The 19,842-nt window shown below is 41.9% G+C and overlaps 1 pseudogene; it reads right to left on the bottom strand.

Moving 5' to 3' along the window:
• Nucleotides 1-612: 612 nt before the first annotated feature.
• The window catches only part of LOC140191204 (cytosolic Fe-S cluster assembly factor NUBP2 pseudogene), a 29,749-nt pseudogene continuing 10,519 nt past the window's right edge, over nt 613-19,842 (bottom strand).

Here is a 19,842-nt window from a genome sequence, read left to right as displayed (position 1 = left end):
TTGAGTAGTAGGTAGTGAGGAAGACTATCACAGCCTGCAGCGAGATCTGGATAAGAAGAAAAAATGGGCTGCAAAATGGCTGATGGAATTCAATACAGACAAATGTGAGCTGTTGCACTATGCTTGCATGTTGAGATACAGTGCAGAAAAAACCCTTCAAGCTGCACCGTGCAACAATCCCCTGATTTAATGCTAGCCTAATCATGAGACAATTTACAATGATCAAGTAACTTACCAACTGGCACGTCTTGCACTAAGGGGAGGAAACCGGAGGACCCAGAGGAAACCCACACGGTCACAGGGAGAACATACAAACTCTTTACAGGAAGTGGCAGGAATTGAACCCGGGTCGCTGGTACTGTAAAGCGTTGTGCTAATCACGACGCTACCTGCTGTCCAACTACTGTGTCGTATACAGGTATTAAATCTTCCTCCACAAATGCCAGCTGCTTCTTGGTCAATTTGTAATTTTGTATCAAGTATTGATAGTTTTTGGTGCATCCTAATAATCAAGAACTATAAGGTAAAGGAGTTAGCTCGTGAGTCAGTGATGATTATATTTAATGGTGGATGAGGCATGACAGTCTAAATAACCCATTTCTGTTTCTATGGTTATGTATCATGTCCAGAGAATTCACTATCATTGTTTACAATCTTCTCCACTATTTTATTAATGGCATCAAAAGTTGCACACTTTGGAAAGGCTTGGTTGAAATCTCTACCTTCTTCCATTCTATGCATCAGTTGAGGATCTAGAGGAACACATCCTAGAAATGGAACACTGGACTGCCCAGAAAGTGCTTCTCCACGTCGCCTGGAAAATACATTAGTGCATTCTGAACAGTTTAGGCCGACAAAGACACGCTTGTTTTCAATTATTCCAATGAGAGGTAATCCAGTTTTCTTAAAGAATGTCAATTTCCTTCTCACATCTCCTATAGATACTGCTTGAGGTGTTGTAACCAACAGAGCTCCATCAGGTTTATGTTGGCAAAGGGCCTCCTCCACTGAGATACGTTCATCAGAAGCTCCCGGAGGTGCATCTACAATGAGATAGTCAAGCTCTCCCCGTGCCACATCAGAAAGAAATTGTTTGATAAAGGCTGCTCTCTTTGGCCCACTCCATATCACAGCATCATCTGGAATCTCCAAGAGAAAGCCTATGGCGAGGGCCAACCAAGGTAGTTCTTACATGGTGAGCAGCAGGGCACTGAGGAGTGCAGTAGAACAGTGGGATCTGGGAATACAGATCCATAATTCCTTGAAAGTGGTCTCACAGGTAGATAGAGTAATAAAGAAAACTTTGGCACATTGGCCTTCATAAATTAATGTATTGAGTACAGGAGTTGGGTTGTTATGTTGAATTTTATAAGACGTTGATGAGGCCTAATTTGGAATATTGTGTGCAGTTTTGTTAACCTTGTGACAAAAGAACCAGTTATCAGAATATTGATGCCAATAAGAGGACAATGGGGGAACATGCAAGGTGCTAATAAGAGAGAGACGAGAGAGATTACCGAAAGGAGACACAGTTCCGAGTATTGTCAGAGACCGGTGGCTTTGAACCCTGAACTGTTTGAAGTTTGATGGACAGGCGATACCCCAGCAGGGGGATAAAAAGGGATAGGTTCGCTAAGGCAACAGACACACGACTCCACGAGGTAACGAGACCCTGAAAGCGGTGTGCCCCCCCCCACAAGTTGGTGGGAGTTTTTGGAGGTCTGATCGCGGGACCAGCCATAGACGCACAGGGTGGAAAGATAAGGTCGGGCAGGAACCTGGTGTGTGTGTCCGCCCTTGCCTGGGTGCCGGGTTCACTGCAAAAGAACGATTGTATCTGGAATGGAGCGGTCACAGTTGGTGACCTCAGAAGACATTACAAAGGGCTTGCCCGAAAGCTACCTGCGAGGAATATCGAAGGTCTGTTTGGAAACCGTTTTGCATATTCATTCGTTCTCTCTCTCTCCCCAACGACACGACGGCGACTACTGCGAACTGAATTAAACTGAACTCTGTGTCACTTGACGACTGATCATTTTACCCCTAGACTGCGATAGAGCTTGATTTATCCTATTATCCTATTTCTGTGTACATGTGTGTTTTATCATTGCTAAACTGTTGCATTTATATCCTTTTGATTAGAGTACTGTGTTGCTTATTTCTTTAATAAAACTTCCTTAGTTCCAGTAATCCAGACTCCAACTAAGTGGTCCATTTCTGCTGGTTTGGCAACCCAGTTACGGGGTATGTAACAACCTATCTTCAAATAAAAAGATATAAGTAAAATTGAAAGAGCGTAGAGAAAATTTACGAGGATGTTGCTGAGAGTTGAGGACCTGAGAGTTAAGGAAAGGTCGAATAGGTTTTGACTTTCTTCTCCAAAACCTGGAAGATTGAGGGTAGATTTGATAAAGGATACAAAATTATGAAGGTTTGTTTTCTCTGATGTTGGGTGAGACTACTACTAGAGGTCATGGGTTAAGGTTGAAAGTTGAAATGTTTAAGGGGATATGAGGGGGACCTTCTTCGCTCAGAGGTTGGTGAGAACAAGCCTCCAGCACAAGTGGTGGATGCAGTGTCGACTTCAGCTTTTAAGAGAAATTTGGATAGGATGAGAAGGGTATGGAGGGCTATGGTCCAGGAGCAGGTCAATGGGATTTAGCAGACTAATAGTTTGGCACAGTCTAGATGGGCTGAAGGGCCAAAGGGCCTGTTTCTGTGCTGTAGTGTTCTATGACTATAAGTTACTCACAGCTCATAAAACACAACCTTATTAAATAATTTCTAACAAGCAAACAAGAAGTCATCTATCTTCCAAGCTGAAACAAAGATTTATTTTATCTTTAAACAAGTCAGGCTGCTATTCATCTCTCCAATTAAAAATGATTCATGCAATGTTGCCTCCAATTATTTTCATCTCATGCGACTCCTTCTCTTTCTGAAATGTCTTCAACTACTTTTAACTCTCTTATCCACAAGAGTAAAGACTCTTACGCTGTTCAAGTTTTCTAACAGTAAATGCCATCTTTTGGTTACACCATACACCAGAATGGGACTCAGCACTGAATAAATTTTCATTTTACTTCCCAAATCCATCATAGACTTGAGTCTCTGTTGATCTGCTCCTTAACCTGCCACCTCAAGACCATTAATTTTCTTGCATCATATGGGGTGTCCCATACTTAAAGAACTGGCAATGCTGCCTGCAATTAGGCACTCTTTATCCTATATTCCTTACTAAAGTTGGCTCAACACATACTTACCTTTTCACAGTAGTCTGAACTAGAATGAAAGTCAGATATCTGCACATCCACCACTGTACTGAATATCAAACCAAATGACTGGATACAGTTCCCAACCTATGGGGATAAAGGGATGGTCAATGTTTCAGGCTGAGACTTTCCATGGGAACGTAGAAGGCAGCTAGCTTGTGTATGGAACTGATAGGGAAAAATGTGACAGAGGGTGGTGGGTGATATGTAGAAACATACAAGGGAGAGATGATGGGCAGATGGCAGCAAGTGAGGGAAGGTCATGAGTTTGAGCTACAAAGAAGGAGGAATAGAAAATGTGAACAAAGGGAGAGAGACCCTGGGTGAACTGGTGGGACTGGGAAAGGAATACAAGGGGAGCTGGTTACTTAAAATTTAGAAAATTTAATACTCATGTATTTGCATTGTGGGAAACCCAAGGTGAATATGAGGTGTTGCTCCTCTGGTTTGCATTTCACCTCACCCAGGCAGTGGGGAAGGCTGTGAATAGATATCTAGGTGTAGGGATGGTAATGGGAATTGAAATAACTTTCACTTTGGTAGTGCATGGTACCCACCTGCTTCAAGCAGGCTTCAATTATACTGGTACCCGAGAGACTGGCGACCTGCCTCTATGATTAGCACTTACATCCAGAGTGATGAAGTGTTCTGAGAGTTTGGTGATGGAACATGCCAACTCCTGCCTAAGTGACTTGCATCTGCTCCAATTTGCCTACCGGAGCAACAGGTCCACAGGAGATGCCATCACATTGGCTCTTCACTCATCCCTGGAACACCTGGATAGCAAAGATGCATATGATTTAAGATGGCGCTACCGAAAGCATGCAACAGATTACTGGTGGTTCGAAAGCAAAGGAATCTGATTAAAAACATTATTAATTACACTTTTTTTGAAGTAAATTGTGGTAAACTATCACTGCGAATAATGAAGAGGCAAGTGAGAGCAAAGCGAACTTGAGAGATGTGCCATGTTGGTGAGCTGCAAAATCACTGCACTTGGAGTTGAAGCTGTGCTGGTTGAATTGGAGAGTTTGGAGGGGAGAAGAAGGGATGGAGGAGTTTCAATGCCCGTCCAACTAAGCTGGGTGCGAGGGTGGATTGGGCTACGCGTCGAGCTGTTTCGGAGAGGTCGAGAACAGCTTCTTCAGCAGCGATATCCAGGTCCAAAGCGAATCACTGGGCTGTATGTTCTAGGCCTAGTGCAATTTGCCAAGGCAAGGTGCAGGTCCTAATGCAAGGTGCAATACACAGTACGGACAATCTAAACATCAGCCCCGAGGGACTGGCAAGGCAGGGTGTTGAGAGTCGGGCGAGGTTGCATTGCTCTAAGTGCCAAACCAATTTGGAGAAGTTGAAGATGGCTTCTCCGGCAGCAAAACCTAAGCCCGGAACAATCCTTGGTGATGGGACCCAGATCCTAGGGCGAGGCTCAGACAATTTAAATGCCGGCCCAGATAGTCTGGTGGCTCCTCCCTCTGTGACACGAAGGCTGTGATCTGCCTGTGGCTGCTGGGCTTTGTATCTGCAAACCTTGCAGTGATTTGCTAGAGTGCAGTGACAAGCACAGCTCCAACGCCATATTCAAGTTTGTTGATGGCAACACACACAAAATACTGGAAGAACTCAGCAGGTCAAGCAGCATCCATGGATCTATGGAAAGGAATAAACAGTTGGTGTTTCAGGCCGAGACCTTTTATCAGGACTGGAAAAAAAAGATAAGAAATCAGGATAAGAGTTGGGGGGAGGGAGGGAAGATGTACAAGGTGGTAGGTGATAAGTGAAACTGGGAGGGGGGAGGGGGTGAAGTAAAGAGCTGGAAATTTGATTAGTGAAAGAGATAAAGAGCTGGAGGAGGAGGGGGATCTGATAGAAGAGGGTAGAAAACCATGGAAGAAAGGGAAGGACAAAGAGTCCAGTGGCAAGTAATGGGCAGGAAAGGAAAAAGGTGAGAGAGGGAAATCAGGAATGGGGAATGGTGAATGAGGGTGGGGAGGGGAAGCAGTTACTGGGAATTTGAGAAATCAATGTTTATGCCATCTGGTTGGAGGAATACAAGGTGTTGCTCCTTCAGACTGAGTGTGGCCTCATCACAGCAGCAGAGGAGGCCATGGACTGACATACCGAAATGGCAATGGGAAGTAAAATTGAAATAGGTGACTATTAGGAGATCCCACTTTTTCTGGTTGTTGATTGCCAGAAAGTTTGCTTTCAAGTTTGTTGATGATACACTGTCATTGGGCAAATCAAAGGTGGTGGTGAATCGGCTTGTGTTAGAGAAATTGAAAATCTGGCTGAATGGTGTCATAGCAACAACCTTTCACTCAATGACTGCAAGACCAAGGAGCTAATTATAGACTTCAGGAGAAGGAAACCAGGAGTCCATAAGCCAGTTCTCAATGGAATATCAGAGGTGGAGAGGAAGAGCAACTTTATATTCCTAGGTGATATTATTTTGGAAGACCAGTCCTGGGCCCAGCAAGTAACTGCAATTATGAAGAAGCACAACAGTGCCTCTGCTTGCTGAAGAGTTTGCGGAGATTTGCTTGACATCTAATACTTTGACAAATTTCTATAGCTATGTAGTAAAGAGTATATTGTCTAGGTACATCACAGCCTGGTATGGAAACACCACTTCCTGGTCTTCCTCCAAGTTATTCACCTTCCCATTTTGCAATTAGATTGGCTAATCCTTCATTTCAAAGTTTAAAGATAAATTTATTATCAGAGTACTACATGTCACCACATTCAACCCTGAGTTTTTTGCTGTGGGCGTACTTAGCAAATCTATAGAACAGTAACTGTAAACAGGAGCAATGAACAACAAACTGTGCAAATTCAAATATAATTAAATAGCAATAAATTATGAATATGAAATAACATGAAATAAAAGAGCATGAAATAACAAGATAAAGAGTTCTTAAAGAGAGACGGTCAGTTGTGGGAACACCAGAAATAGAATGAGTGTAGTTTTCCCCCTTTGTTCAGGAGCCTGATGGTTAAGCTGTAGTAAACGTTCTTAAACCTTGTGGTGCAAGTTCTGAAGCACTTGTACCTTCTACCTGATGGCAACAGCAAGAACAGAGCATAGCCTGGGTGGTGAGGATCTTTGATGATGGATGCTGCTTTTCTATGGCCACATTTCATGTACATATGCTCAATGATTGGGAGGGTTTTAGCTATGATGTACTGGGCCAAATCTACTACCTTTTGCAGAATTTTCCACTCCAGGGCATTGGTGTTCCCACACCAGGCCGTAATGCAGCCAGTCAGCACACTTTTCACCACACATCTGTAGAAGTTTGTCGAGGTTTTTGATGACTTGCTGAATCACAATGGATTCTTGAGGAAATAGAAGTGCTGTTGTGCTTTATTTGCAATTATACTTGAACAAGATACTAAAGAATAAGGTGATTTCTATGGGTACGAAACTCAGAGTATTGTGGTACTATATTCATTTCACTTTAACACACGGAAGCAAATGTTGGACAATATCAAAGCAAAATGAGAGGAGTCTTGAAGATGCAGTAAATGGTTTTTGGACAAGAATGATGAAAGTATCATGGAAGGACAGGGTAACAAATAAGGAAGTGTTGTGAAAAATCGGAATAAAAAGGGAACTGATATCATCAATCAGGAAATGGCAGCTGGAATATCTGGGATACGTCTTGAGGAAAGAGAAGCTTGATCTTCTTGCAAGTTTGGGAAAATTAATTGAACAAAAAGATCACGATTGACAGTGTATGACATTCATGAGTTACATCAAGGGATGGGCAAGCAAGAGTTTTGAAGAATTTATTGGAAATGCTCAGATTAAAGACAGATGGAAGACGATGATCATTCATGTCATATGGGACAGCACATAATGACTAATTCCTTCATTGGTGGTTGATTCAAATCCCAGAACTCACTGCTCAAAAGCTCCATTCTCCAGAAGGCCTGCAAGAATCCAAGCTTATCACTATGAGTCATTAATGCACTGAGAATAAATGTCAATTTTCCCATGGTGCCCATTAATTCATTTTCCAAAAGTTTATTTTTAATTGAGGCAAGCTTAAAGAATTGTGGTTTACAGAATTATAGAATGATGCCATTTGCCACATCATACCTGTGCTGGACAAAATCAAATTTTAGATTAATCCAAACTCTCAGCCCTCAGTCCATAGTCCTGCAGGTCGCAGCTCTTTGAGTACGCACACAAAAGGTCTCCAAATGCAGTGAAGATTTCTGTCTCCTTTGCATATTCAAGTAGTGAGTTCTACCCACCCACAAATTATTGAGTAAAATAATATTTTCTCAATTCTTCTCAAATTCTCAATTTGGTTTGGAAGGCTGTTGCTTACTTCTATTGTTTGCATGATTTGTCTTTTTCCCCATCTTTCTCTGCACATTGGGGGTTGGTCTTTATTTGTTTCATTGGGTTCTATCGGGTTTATTGCCTGGTGACTACCTGTAAGCAGACAAATCTCAAGGCTATATAATTTATACATTCTTTGAAAATAAATGTACTTTAAATCTTTGAATCTTGAATCTTGAAATCCATCTACAACTTTCTGTAAATCTATACTGTTAAGTGAAATAAATATTTCTCTTCATTCTGTTCAAGCCCCTCATTAAATAAACAGATCTCAAATACATTTCAGGTTTGTCTTCTGAGCTCTAAAGGAAAAGCCTCAGTGTTTTTACTCATCAACAACATTGACTTGAATCTCTTCTGCACCCTGACATTGAATCCATCAACTGTGTTATCTTTGACACTTTGGAGATTTCAGTGTGACAACATTGCATTCGTCTAGGCACTCAGTGAAAAAGTTCAAACCAATCGCTGAATGAAAAGCACTCTAATTTGTTAGAGCAAAATGTTTGCATAAGAAAGATGAAAGTCTTCTGTCAGAATTTTGTTGAAGTGATAAATCTCCAGATATGTGGATTGCTAAAATTAAAATAAAACATGATTTGTTTGGAATTAGTGAATATGAATCTTCGAAAGACTGTATAGGGTCGGTTTCTATGATGAAGACCATAAGACATAACAGCAGAATTAGGCCATTTGGCCTGTTGCATCTGCTCCACCATTCAATCATGGCTGATCCTTTTTACCCCTCCTCAGTACCACTCCCCAGCCTTCTTCCCATGACCTTTGATGCCCTGTCCAGTCAAGAACCTATCAAGCTCTGCCTTAAGTACACCCAACGACCTTGCCTCCACAGCTGCCTATGGTAATAAATTCCACAATTTCACCACCCTCTGGTTAAAGAAATTTCCCCACATCTCTATTTTAAATGCCCCTCTATCCCAAGGTTGTGACCTCTTGTCCTAGACTCCCCCTCCATGGAAAACTTCCATTCCACATCTACTCTGTCTAGGCCTTTCAACATTTGAAGATTTCAATGCGATCTCCCCCATCCTTCTAGATTCCAGTGAGTACAGACCCAGGGCTATGAAACCTTCCTCATATGATAACACTTTTATTCCCAGAATCATCCTTGTGAACCTCCTCTGAAACCTTTCCAATGCCAGCACATCTTTCCTTAGATCATGAGCCCAAAACTGTTCTCAATACTCAAAGTGCGGCCTCACCAATGCCTTTTAAGGTCTGAGCATCACATCCCTGCTCTTGTATTGTAGACCTCTTGAAATGAATGCTAACATTGCATTTGCCTTCCTCACCACTGATTCTATCTGCAAGTTATCCTTTAGGTTGTTCTGCACAAGACTCCCAAGTCCCTTTGCATCTCAGATTTTATGATTTTCTCCCCATTTAGAAAATAGTCTGCACATTATTTCTGTTACCAAAGTGCATGACCATGCATTTTCCAACATTGCACTTCATTTGCCACTCTCTTGCCCATTTTCCTAATCTGTCTAAGTCCTTCTGCAGCCTACCTGTTTCCTCAGCGCTACCAGCCCCTCCACCATTCTTTGTATCATTTGAAAATGTAACCATCTATTTCGTCATCCTAAACCATTGATATACAGTGTAGTTGCGTGACTGAAGTCACCGAGAAGATTACCGTTAGATGCAAAACAGCTTCTTTGTTCGACAAAACAAGGTACAGCAGGTATCATATAGAGGTGCTTTGGGCGGAAAGGTCTGCTGGCCCAATGTGGGGCTCAATGTTTTATTGGCTAAACTTCAAAGGACAATTCCATATTTACAATATATGGACAATGCTTTCTTTGAAACTACATACAACCTTCACACCTCCTGATGCACATCCACACCATAGACATCCAAATGAATTTTAATCAGCAATGTCTGATTAGGATTCACAGCTTTTAGGAACCCATTGTTCAGAGCTGCACTCCAAATTAAATGCACAATACATTTTCAGATGTGAAGACTGGTAGCCAAAGCCAATTGTTAAATGTTTATGTCCTAACCCAAAAATCACTCTAACATATAACATAAAAAGAAGAGGTCCCAACACCAACCCCTGCAGAACACAACTAGTCATTGGCAGCCAACCAGAAAAGGGCCTTTTTCCTCACTCGCTGCCTCCTACCAATCAGCCAATGTTTGAACCATGTCAGTAACTTTCCTGTAATACCATGGGGACTTAACTCAGTAGTCAGCTTCATGTGTGGCGCCCTGTCAAAGGCCTTCTGCAAGTCAAAATGTACAACATCCTCTGCATTCCCTTTATCTATCCTACATTTAATCTTCTCACAGAATTCCAACAGGTTCATCAGGCAAGACTTTCCCTTAAGGAAACCATGCTGACTTTGTCCTACCTTATCCTGTGTCTCCAAGTACTCCATAACCTCATCCTTAACAATTGACTCCAACATCTTCCCAACCACCAAGGTCAGGCTAACTGGTCTATAATTTGCTTTCTGCCTTCTTAAAGAGTAGAGTGATATTTGCAATTTTCCTGTCAGAATACAATGATTTTTGAAAGATCATTACTAATACCTCCACAGTTTCTACTGCTACTATTTTCAGAAGCTTAGGATGCAGTTCATCTGATCCGGGTGACTTAAGTATCATTATGTCTTTCAGCTTTTTGAGCACCTTCTCCCTTGTAATAATAACTGCACTCACTTCTTCTCCCTTGCACCCTTCAAAATCTGGCACATTGTTGGTGTCTTTCACAGTGAAATTTGATGCAAAATACTCATTTAGTTCATCTACCATCTCCTTGACCCCCATTATTATTTCTCCAACCTCATTTTCTAGCCATTCTATATCCACTCTCATCTCTCTTGTATTTCTAACATACTTGAAAAAGTTTTTACTACCCTCGTTTTTATGTTTTTTGTTTGTTCTTTGTGGTTGCTAGCTTGCTTTCATATTACACCTCTATTCAAAAGGTTCAAAGGAACATCTAAACAAGCCTGATGCATTTTGGAAACAAGTCCTGTGGACTGATGAAGTTCAAATAAAACTTCTTGGCCGCAATGAGCAAAGGTATGTTTGGAGAAAAAAGGGTGCAGAATTTCATGAAAAGAACCCTCTCCAACTGTTAAACATGGGGGTGGATTGATCATGCTTTGGGCTTGTGTTGCAGCCAGTGGCGTAGGGAACATTTACTGGAAGAGGGAAGAATGAATTCAATTAAATACCAACAAATTCTGGAAGCAAACATCACACCGTCTGTAAAAAAGCTGAAGATGAAAAGAGGATGGCTTCTACAACAGGATAATGAACCAAAAAACACCTCAAAATCCACAATGGACTACCTCAAGAGGCGCAAACTGAAGGTTTTGCCATGGCCCTCATGGTCCCCTGACCTAAACATCATCAAGAATCTGTTGATAGACCTCAAAAGAGCAGTGCATGCAAGGCAGCCCAAGAATCTCATAGAAGTAGAAACGTTTTGCAAGGAAGAATGGGCGAAAATCCCCCAAACAGGACTTGAAAGACTCTTAGCTGGCTACAGAAAGTCTTTACAAGCTGTGATACTTGCCAAAGGGGGTGTTACTAAGTACTGACCATGCAGGGTGCCCAAACTTTTGCTTCGGGCCCTTTTCCTTTTTTGTTATTTTGAAACTGTAAAAGATGGAAATAAAGAAGTTTTCTTGCTTAAAATATTAAAGAAATGTGTCATCTTTAACTTTATGCCTTTTTGAAATCAGTTCATCTTTTACTCGCTTAGCTATTCACAGTAACAGAAATTTTGACCAGGGGTGCCCAAACTTTTGCATGCCACTATATGTCATTGGTACCAATAAGTACCAAGACATCTGGCTGCTCTCCCTCCCTCTCCAAAATGCTGTGGATAAGATCCAAGATGTCCTTGATCCTGGCAGCTGGGAGACAACATACCATCCTGGTTTCCCATTCACATCCACAGAATCTCCTGTTCCTCTGACTATTGAGTCCCCATCACTACCGTTCCCCTCTTCTCCCTCTTTCCCCTCTGCACCACAGACCCATGCTCAGTGCCAGTAACTCGGTCTCTGTGGCAATCCCCTGGGAGGTCATCCCCCAGAACAGTATCCCATTCTGATATGTCTATCCACGGCCTCCTCTACTGTAAAGATGAAGCCACACTCAGGTTGGAGGAACAACACCTTGTATTCCGTCTGGGTAGCCTCCAACCTGATGGCATGAACATTGACTTCTCTAACTTCCGCTAATGCCCCACCTCCCCCTTGTACCCCATCTGTTATTTACTTATATACACACACACACGCACACACACACAACTGCAGCGAGGAGAAGGAGGTGGACGCCTTCTACAGTAAACTTCATGAAGCTGTCACTTCAATACCGGCACATAACTTCTTGGCTGTGCTCGGCGATTGGCCTCCTGTGACCATTTCCTAATAGTCTTCTTGATCACAGGCTACTGCTGGACCAGAGCGGCAACCTGGACTAGGCTGTAAGAAAACCTGGCCGCTGGACTAGGCTATAAGGAAAGGTAAGACGTACTAGGCTTGATTTCCCTGGACTCTAAAGTGTCAGAGGCTGAGGAGGGACCAGATTTTTTTTTTTAATAATGAGAGCCATAAATAGGGTAGATATTGAGAACCTTTTCACCAGGGTAGAAATGCCAAAGACTAGGTGACATATTTTTAAGTTTAGAGGGGCAATGGGTAAAGGCCATGCAATGGATATTTTTTTTTTTACGTGGAGACTAGTAGGTGCCTGGAATTAGTTACCAGAGTAATAGTGGAAGCAGGAAGTTCGGTGGAGTTTAAGAGGCTTTCAGATTGACACATTGTGGTAAAACATGTATATATGTTGTAACTTGGTTACCTGTCTGGACACACCCCTCTGCTGACTGCCCCTGTGGCTCCTCCCACAGAGTCCTGTATAAAGGTGTTCGCCTTGCCCTTCCCCCTCAGTCCGGGGGCAGACACTCACTGTGGAGGTCGTATTGTACAGCGAATAAAAGCCTTTCAGTATTTTACCAAACCTCAGTCTTTTGGAGTAATTGAAGGTGCTTCACACATGAATATGAAAAAATGGAGGAATATAAATGATACACAGGAGGAGGACGTTTAATATAAATTGGCATCAAGATGAGCACAGCATCATGGGTCAAATATCCTGTCCAGTGTTCTATGAAGTTGTATATCTCTAAATGTGAAAAAGCTTTCCTGCTGTTTCTGCAACACACAAGCTTCCCAGTTGGAGATTTAAAAACGTACATGACCTTTCAGTGTACTTCCACTTTTAATTAGCTTTGCTTGTTGCTTATGGCTCCACACTGAGTTACTGCGTATTTCATGCCATTTTGTAAAAGACAGAAATGCTTACTTTTTAAACTCTTCTCTTGTGAAAATTAAATAGGGAAATAAACAAAATCATAGGTTGGCTCAATAAAGGGGAGAAATGCTGTAATACTCAGCAGATCAAGCAGTATCTGGGAAGAGAGAAACAGAGTTAATGTTTCAGGTCAGAGACCCTTCGCCAGAACAGGGAAATTGGAAAAAGAAGCTGGCTTCAAGTTGCAGAGCTTCTGAGACAGTGATCGATAGGATAAGATAAATACAGTATCTTTAATAAAATTAGTGTATATTATATTAACCTAGAAAGTACGCCATTAGATTATGAGAACACTCAGTCCTCTTTTATTGTCATTTAGAAATGCATACATGCATTAAGAAATGATACAATGTTTCTCCGGAGTGATATCACAGAAAACAAGACAGACCAAAGACTAACACTGACAGAACCACATAATTATAACATATAGTTACAGCAGTGCAAAGCAATACCATAATTTGATAAAGAACCCACCATAGGCACAGTAAAAAAAGTCTCAAAGTCCCGAGTCGATCGACTCCCGAGTCCCCAGTAGCAGGCGGCAAAAGGGAGAAACTCCCTGCCATAAACCTCCAGGCACCGTCAACTTGCCGATACCTTGGAAGCAACCAACCCCAGCCAACCCTGAGTCCATCCGTCCGAAAACTCCGAGCTTCTGAGCAGCCTCTCCGATACAGCCTCCTGAGCACCATCCTCTGCCGAGCGCCTTCAACCTCTCCCCGGCCACTGAAACACGCAAAGCCGAGGATTTCAGGGCCTTTAGCTCCGGAGATTCCGGTTACCACACAGTAGCAGCGGTAGCAAAGCAGGCATTTCAGAAGTTTTCCAGATGTTCCACTGTGCTCTCACATCTGACTCCATCAAATCAGGATTGTGCACGGTCCCCTACTTGACAAATAACAGACATTCATCACCGAAGTGGCCGCGCGCGCTGTCGTCGCACTGCCATCTTCTCCCCCCTTGACATAAACTCTGCTGGCAAGGTTGGCACTGCCCTCGAGAATGTTGTAGTGGTGAGATGCACTAATGAATCAAAGTGAAGAAGGATATATTGTTGATAGATCAAGAGATTGAGGGGGAATTGGCCAGGGAGGGATTTGAGGCCTGAGTTCAGTCAGTCATGATTATATTGAATGGCGACAGGCTCCCTCTTTCTTGTGTTCTGTGTACTACTGTGGGTGCAGTGAAGTCCATCTGCACTAGTGTGGAAGATTGCATTAGACCTAAAGGAATGATAATATGTCTCCCAAATGCGTGACTTGGAGGAGTGATGTTCCCATCCAACCTTGACCTTGAGGGCAGACATCATAGGTTTGAGAGGTGGTGTTGGAATAAGCCAAGTGAGAACTGGAGTCTATCTTATGGTAGGGACCCACTGCAGCCACTGTACACTGGCAGTGAGATGAATGAACATGAAGAGAGGAATCAAATGAACAGACAGCTAGGCCATTGACAAAGGAACATAAGAAAAGTTTTTCTTTGTTGACCTCACATCTGTTGACCAGTAAGTTTAAAATTGCATTACCTGAAGCGCAGTGAATGCACATTCAAACTAAACAGAGGTTTATACTTAAAATGGAGACGGAGCAGGGTGAATGGAACAAATTGGAAAGTCCTTTCAAAATGTTGAATGAAACTTGCTTCTTTGAGCCCAATGACCTCCTTCGATGCTGACTGAAATGGAATTAAATATAAATGATAGTGAGAAGAAAAATGTGAGAAATACCAATCTCCTTTAAGTAGCCTCACATCTCTGAGGATTGTAAATGGTTTTTGATTGTGCAGAACAGCCCTTCGGTTGAGTGACAGTGGGAGACGCAGTGTGTGCTGTGAACAGGTGTTCTGCAATCAATGACATTATCATTAGTCTACAGTCAAATCAGCAGCATGCCTTTCACATTTGGGAATTACAGTAGAGCTCATAAATCCATTCCACTCTGTCATTTTCTTCTTGAAGAGGGTGGCCCAAAAAAAATTAAATACAGAACGATAGTCACAAAATGAGCAAGCCAAAAAGCTGTGATGTCCCATTGTCCCTTTAAGATGTACACCCGAAGAAGAGCTGGCAACTTTCTCAATTAAGTATTTCCTACCTTCCTGAGTAAAAAGAATTGCAGAGCAGTTATCGGGCACTAGTATTTTTCCCAAACAGTACAAAACCGCTTCAAAACTTAGTTGCGCAAATGAATATATTGGAATCTCTAGTGGAGAGGAACATGTTAATTAAAGCTACCGTTAGCTTGAAACTATTCTGAAATAGAAACCTTATCTCTGCTAATAGAGACAAAAGCAATAGCTTTGATACATTCAAGGGCAGCATTTGCCCTTTGCAAGGTGAGCTGCCTTCTTGTACTGCTGCACAGCTTTGTGTGAAGATGCTTCCCATGGTGCTGTTGTGGAAGGAGTTCCAGGAGTTGGACCCAATGACAACATTTTCAAGTCAAGATCAAGTGCAACACAGGGGGGAAGCCTGCAGAGAGTCATCGATTCCTACAGTGCAGACACAAATCCTTTAGCCTAACTGGTCCAGGCCAACTACGATTGCTATCAAAACCAGTCCCAGTTACCTTAGAGGCCCATATCCCTCTAAATATTTCCTATCCATGTACCTGTCCAAGTAGCTTTTAAATATTGTTAATGTACCTGTCTCAACCACTTTCTCTCATTTCATGTACTGACCGCTTTCATGTGAAGGGGAGCAGAAACCGCTGCTCCACATGTTTCTAATTCAAAAATTCTCTCTCACCTTATACCTTTGCCCTCTAATCTCAGAGTCCCCTACCCTGGGAAGAGGACTGTGCACATTCAGCATATCTATGATCTTCATAATTTTCTACGTATCTATAAGGCTGACCCTTATTCTCCTGCACTCCGATTAAAAACTCCCAATCTGTTCAACACCTCTGTATAACTCAATCCCTTAAGTCCCAGTGACATCTTTGCAAATCTCCACTGCACTTTTTCCACCTGAACTGGACTGTGTAAAGCAGCAGTGTGACCATCTGAGAAGGAAACCTGCCTCTTTTTCCTCTTCTTTCTCCTTTCCTCTGAACCACTCAACAGTGGGACCCATACTTACTGAGATTTCCCTCCATTACTTACCACTCCAATCCATGGAAATAAGTAATTAGATTGTAATTGCTACACGTACAGGATAGACAAAGAAGAATCAGGTGATGTTGTGTACTTGGATTTTCAGAAGGCCTTCGACAGGGCGCCACACATGAAGCTGTTTAAAAAGCTATGAGCCCATGGTATTACAGGAAAGATCCCAGCATGGATAAAGCAGTGGCTGATTGGCAGGAGACAAAGAGTGGGAATAAAGGGAGCCTTTTCTGACTGGATGACAGTGACTAGCAGTGATCCACAGGGGTCTGTGTTGGGACTGATTCTTTTTACATTATATGTCAATAACTTAGATGATGGAATTGATGACTTTGTTGCAAAGTTTGCGGATGATATGAAGACAGGTGGAGGGGCAGATAGTTTTTGAGGAAGTAGAGAGGTTACAGAAGGCCTTCGACAGATTAGAAGAATGGGCAAAGAAATGGCAGATGGTATAGAGTGTAAAGAAGTGTATAGTCATATACCTTGGTAGAAGGAATAAAAAGGTTGACTATTTTCTAAATGGAGAGAAAATACAAAAAAACTGAGGCACAAAGGGCTTAATAGTGCTTGTGCAAGATTCCTTAAAGGTTAATTTTCAGGTTGAGTCTATGGTGAGGAAGGCAGGTGCGATGTTAGCATGTATTTCGAGAGGACTAGAATATACAAGCAAGGCTGTAATATTGAAACTTTATAAAGCATTGGTGAGGCCTCACTTGGAGTATTATGAGCAGTTTTGGGCCCCTTATCTTAGAAAGGATGTGCTGAAACTGGAGAGGGTTCAAAGGAGGCCCACAAAAATGATTCCAGGATTGAATGGCGTGTCAAATGCAGAGTGTTTGATGGCTATGGGTCTGTATTCACTGGAATTCAGAAGAATGAGGGGAAGATCTCATTGAAACCTATAGAATGGTGAGAGACCTTGATAGAGTGGATGTGGAGAGGATGTTTCCTATGGTGGGAGAGTCTAAGACAGATCATCCCTACACTTTGTCAAGATAGTACAATAGGAATAAAAAAAGGCAGACTGTTGAATACACTCTTTATACGTTATTTGATAATAAATGCACTTTGAATCCTTGAATCTTTGTCATCATGGTTACATGGAATCTGTAATGCAGGTAAACAAATTAAGGTTAGTCATAATGAGGTAAGCTGTAAGGTCAAGAGTTCATCTTTACTGTATAAGAGGTCTGCTCAAGAGCCTGAGTACAGCAGAGTAGAAACTGATCTTAACCCTGATAATATGTGTTTTCAAGCTTAATCATCTTCTGCCCAATTAGAAAGGAGAGAAGAGAAAATGACTAGGGTGGAAGAGGTCCTTGATTATGTTGGCTGCTTTCCTGAGGCAGCACAAGTGTAGACAATCAATGGAGGGAAGCTTCGATTTCATGAAGGGCTACATTCATTGCTCTCTGCAATTTCTTTGTTGTCCTGGGCAGAGCAGTTGTCATTCCAAACTGTAATGCGCCCAGATATGGGACTGGTTAAAATGAGCTTAGCAGATGACACATCCAGGAGGCAGCTGGGAAAGTAGATAACGTTTGAATGTTACTTTAATTTAATATCTACATTTCCATGCATTTTAATGAATCCTTTACATTTGCAGATGATTATGTATATGGAGAGGAGGGGTTTAGAGGAATATGGGCCAAATGTGGACATTTGGACTAACTTGGTTGGCATGGACAAGTTTGGCTGATGAGTCTGTTTCTATGCTGTATTACCCTATAGCTATATAAAATATGGGATATACAGTATAAAGACAGTCTTTCCCCAACTATCAGTGTAGTCCTCTATTCCCTTCTCTCTCATGTGTTTGTTCAGTCTCTCCTTAAATGAATCTACACTATTCACCTCAATTACTCTTCACCATAGCAAATTCCACATTCTTACCACTCTCTGGGTGAAGAAGCATATTCTACATTTCCTTTTAACTTCTTTAAAAGTGTCAATAATTTGATATTTCAAAGGTTTCAAAGGTGCATTTAATGTCAGGGAAATGTATACAATATACATCCTGAAATGCTTTTTCTTCGCAACTATCCACAAAAACAGAATGCCCCAAAGAATGAATGAGAGTTAAATGTTAGAACCCCAAAGTCCCCCTGCAGCTCCCCTCCCTCCCATGCGTAAGCGGCAGCAAGCAACTATCCCCCCTGCCCCCCACTGGCAAAAAAAAGCATTGGCACCCGTCACCGAGCACTCAAGTGTGCAGCAAAAGCAACAGCAAAGACACAGACTTGCTGTACTTCAAAGCCTACATGTTCACCCGGTATTTGACATACCACAGGTTCTCTCTCTCCCTAATAAGGGAGAAAGAGATGTCTCCGTTTCACAGCAAGAGGGGAGACATAACAAACAACTCGCTGGTTTACAATGTTAAGAGTTCTCTGCGTCACTTTTTCCAAGCTCTGTGCCCAAAGATCTTAGGTCTCTGGGCACACAGCCAAAGATCTTTAAGTTCCCACGACACACCAGGGCACCGACAATTGATCCTCCTGTCTCCAGAGCCCCGAGATCCTAGGCCTCCAAAGGCGAGCTGAACTCTTAGGCTGAGCCCTTGGTATGTCGGATAATGGCCAGTCACGACACCCCGAGAGCCAGTTCCATTCCCGCAAAGGACCAAAGTCAGCGTGTAACTCCAGGTCAGGGTCTTCAAAAGAACCCTTAAATTATTTACATCAATTTTAATAGCTCTTGAATTTGCCTGAGCACTCAAAGTACTTAAAAGCATTCAAAGCCAGCATTACACCAAGAAACAGAAAGCAGGCAGTACACAGCTGGAGTGTTGGTCTCACTGTAGGAAAAAATGTCATTACATTAGAGATTGTGCAGGGGAGATTCAGCAGGATATTGCCTGAGATGGAACATTTGATTAATGAGAAGAGACTGGAGTAAGTCAGCTAGGTTTCCTTGGAGTGTAGGAGGCTGATGAGGAATCTGATAGAGGTATACAGGGCTTAGATAGGGTTGATAGCATGAAATCATTGATAAATATCTATCTTTCAGTCTCTCTACATTTTGATGGCTTGTTCACCAGACTCAAGGACAGCTTCTGTCTGGTTGTTATCAGATTCTTGAATGTACTCTCATATGCTAAAAATGAAATCTTGCTTTCCCAATCAACTCGTCACGGTGTTTGTGCTTATTTTTCTGCACTGCACTATCTCTGTAACTGAAACACTACATTCTGCATTCCATTTTTCTTTTTACAACCTTGCTGGTGTAAAAACAAAAGCTTTTCACTGTATCTCTGTACACATGACAATAATAACTCAACCCCAAAACAATTTTTCTCAGGAATTATTCGCACATCATTCTAGGCTGCCTTGGAACTAGAATCGCGATTCACCCTTAAAGATTCATCTATTTTCCTAATTGCACCATATAGTATTTAGAGTAGGACTGGTAAGTTTGCAAAATTGTGAGTGCCTATAAACTCTTCATCGAATTGTTATGTTATTCTGTTGCTCTAATGTATACACTCTCAATCTGCTGTTTTGCTTTCCTTTTATTTGCTTTTCATGATTATTAAATTGTTCTCTGGTAAGTTATTCCTTCACATGGTAACAGGATAAGAATAGCTTGTAATATCTCTCACCCCTCTTGTTTTTCTCTTATAGATTTCTGACTGTGTCTAGTGTATTGAATGAATAATAGTTTTTCCATATCTCAAGCTGATTTTGTAAATTTTGTTCCCATAAAGCTTCTGTGTATCCTAAATAATTTTGGAAATCGATCTTGCCT

This window comes from Mobula birostris, chromosome 1 (genome assembly GCF_030028105.1).
Source record: "Mobula birostris isolate sMobBir1 chromosome 1, sMobBir1.hap1, whole genome shotgun sequence".
Classification (NCBI taxonomy): domain Eukaryota; kingdom Metazoa; phylum Chordata; class Chondrichthyes; order Myliobatiformes; family Myliobatidae; genus Mobula; species Mobula birostris.
This window is presented reverse-complemented; position numbering and strand designations above follow the sequence as displayed.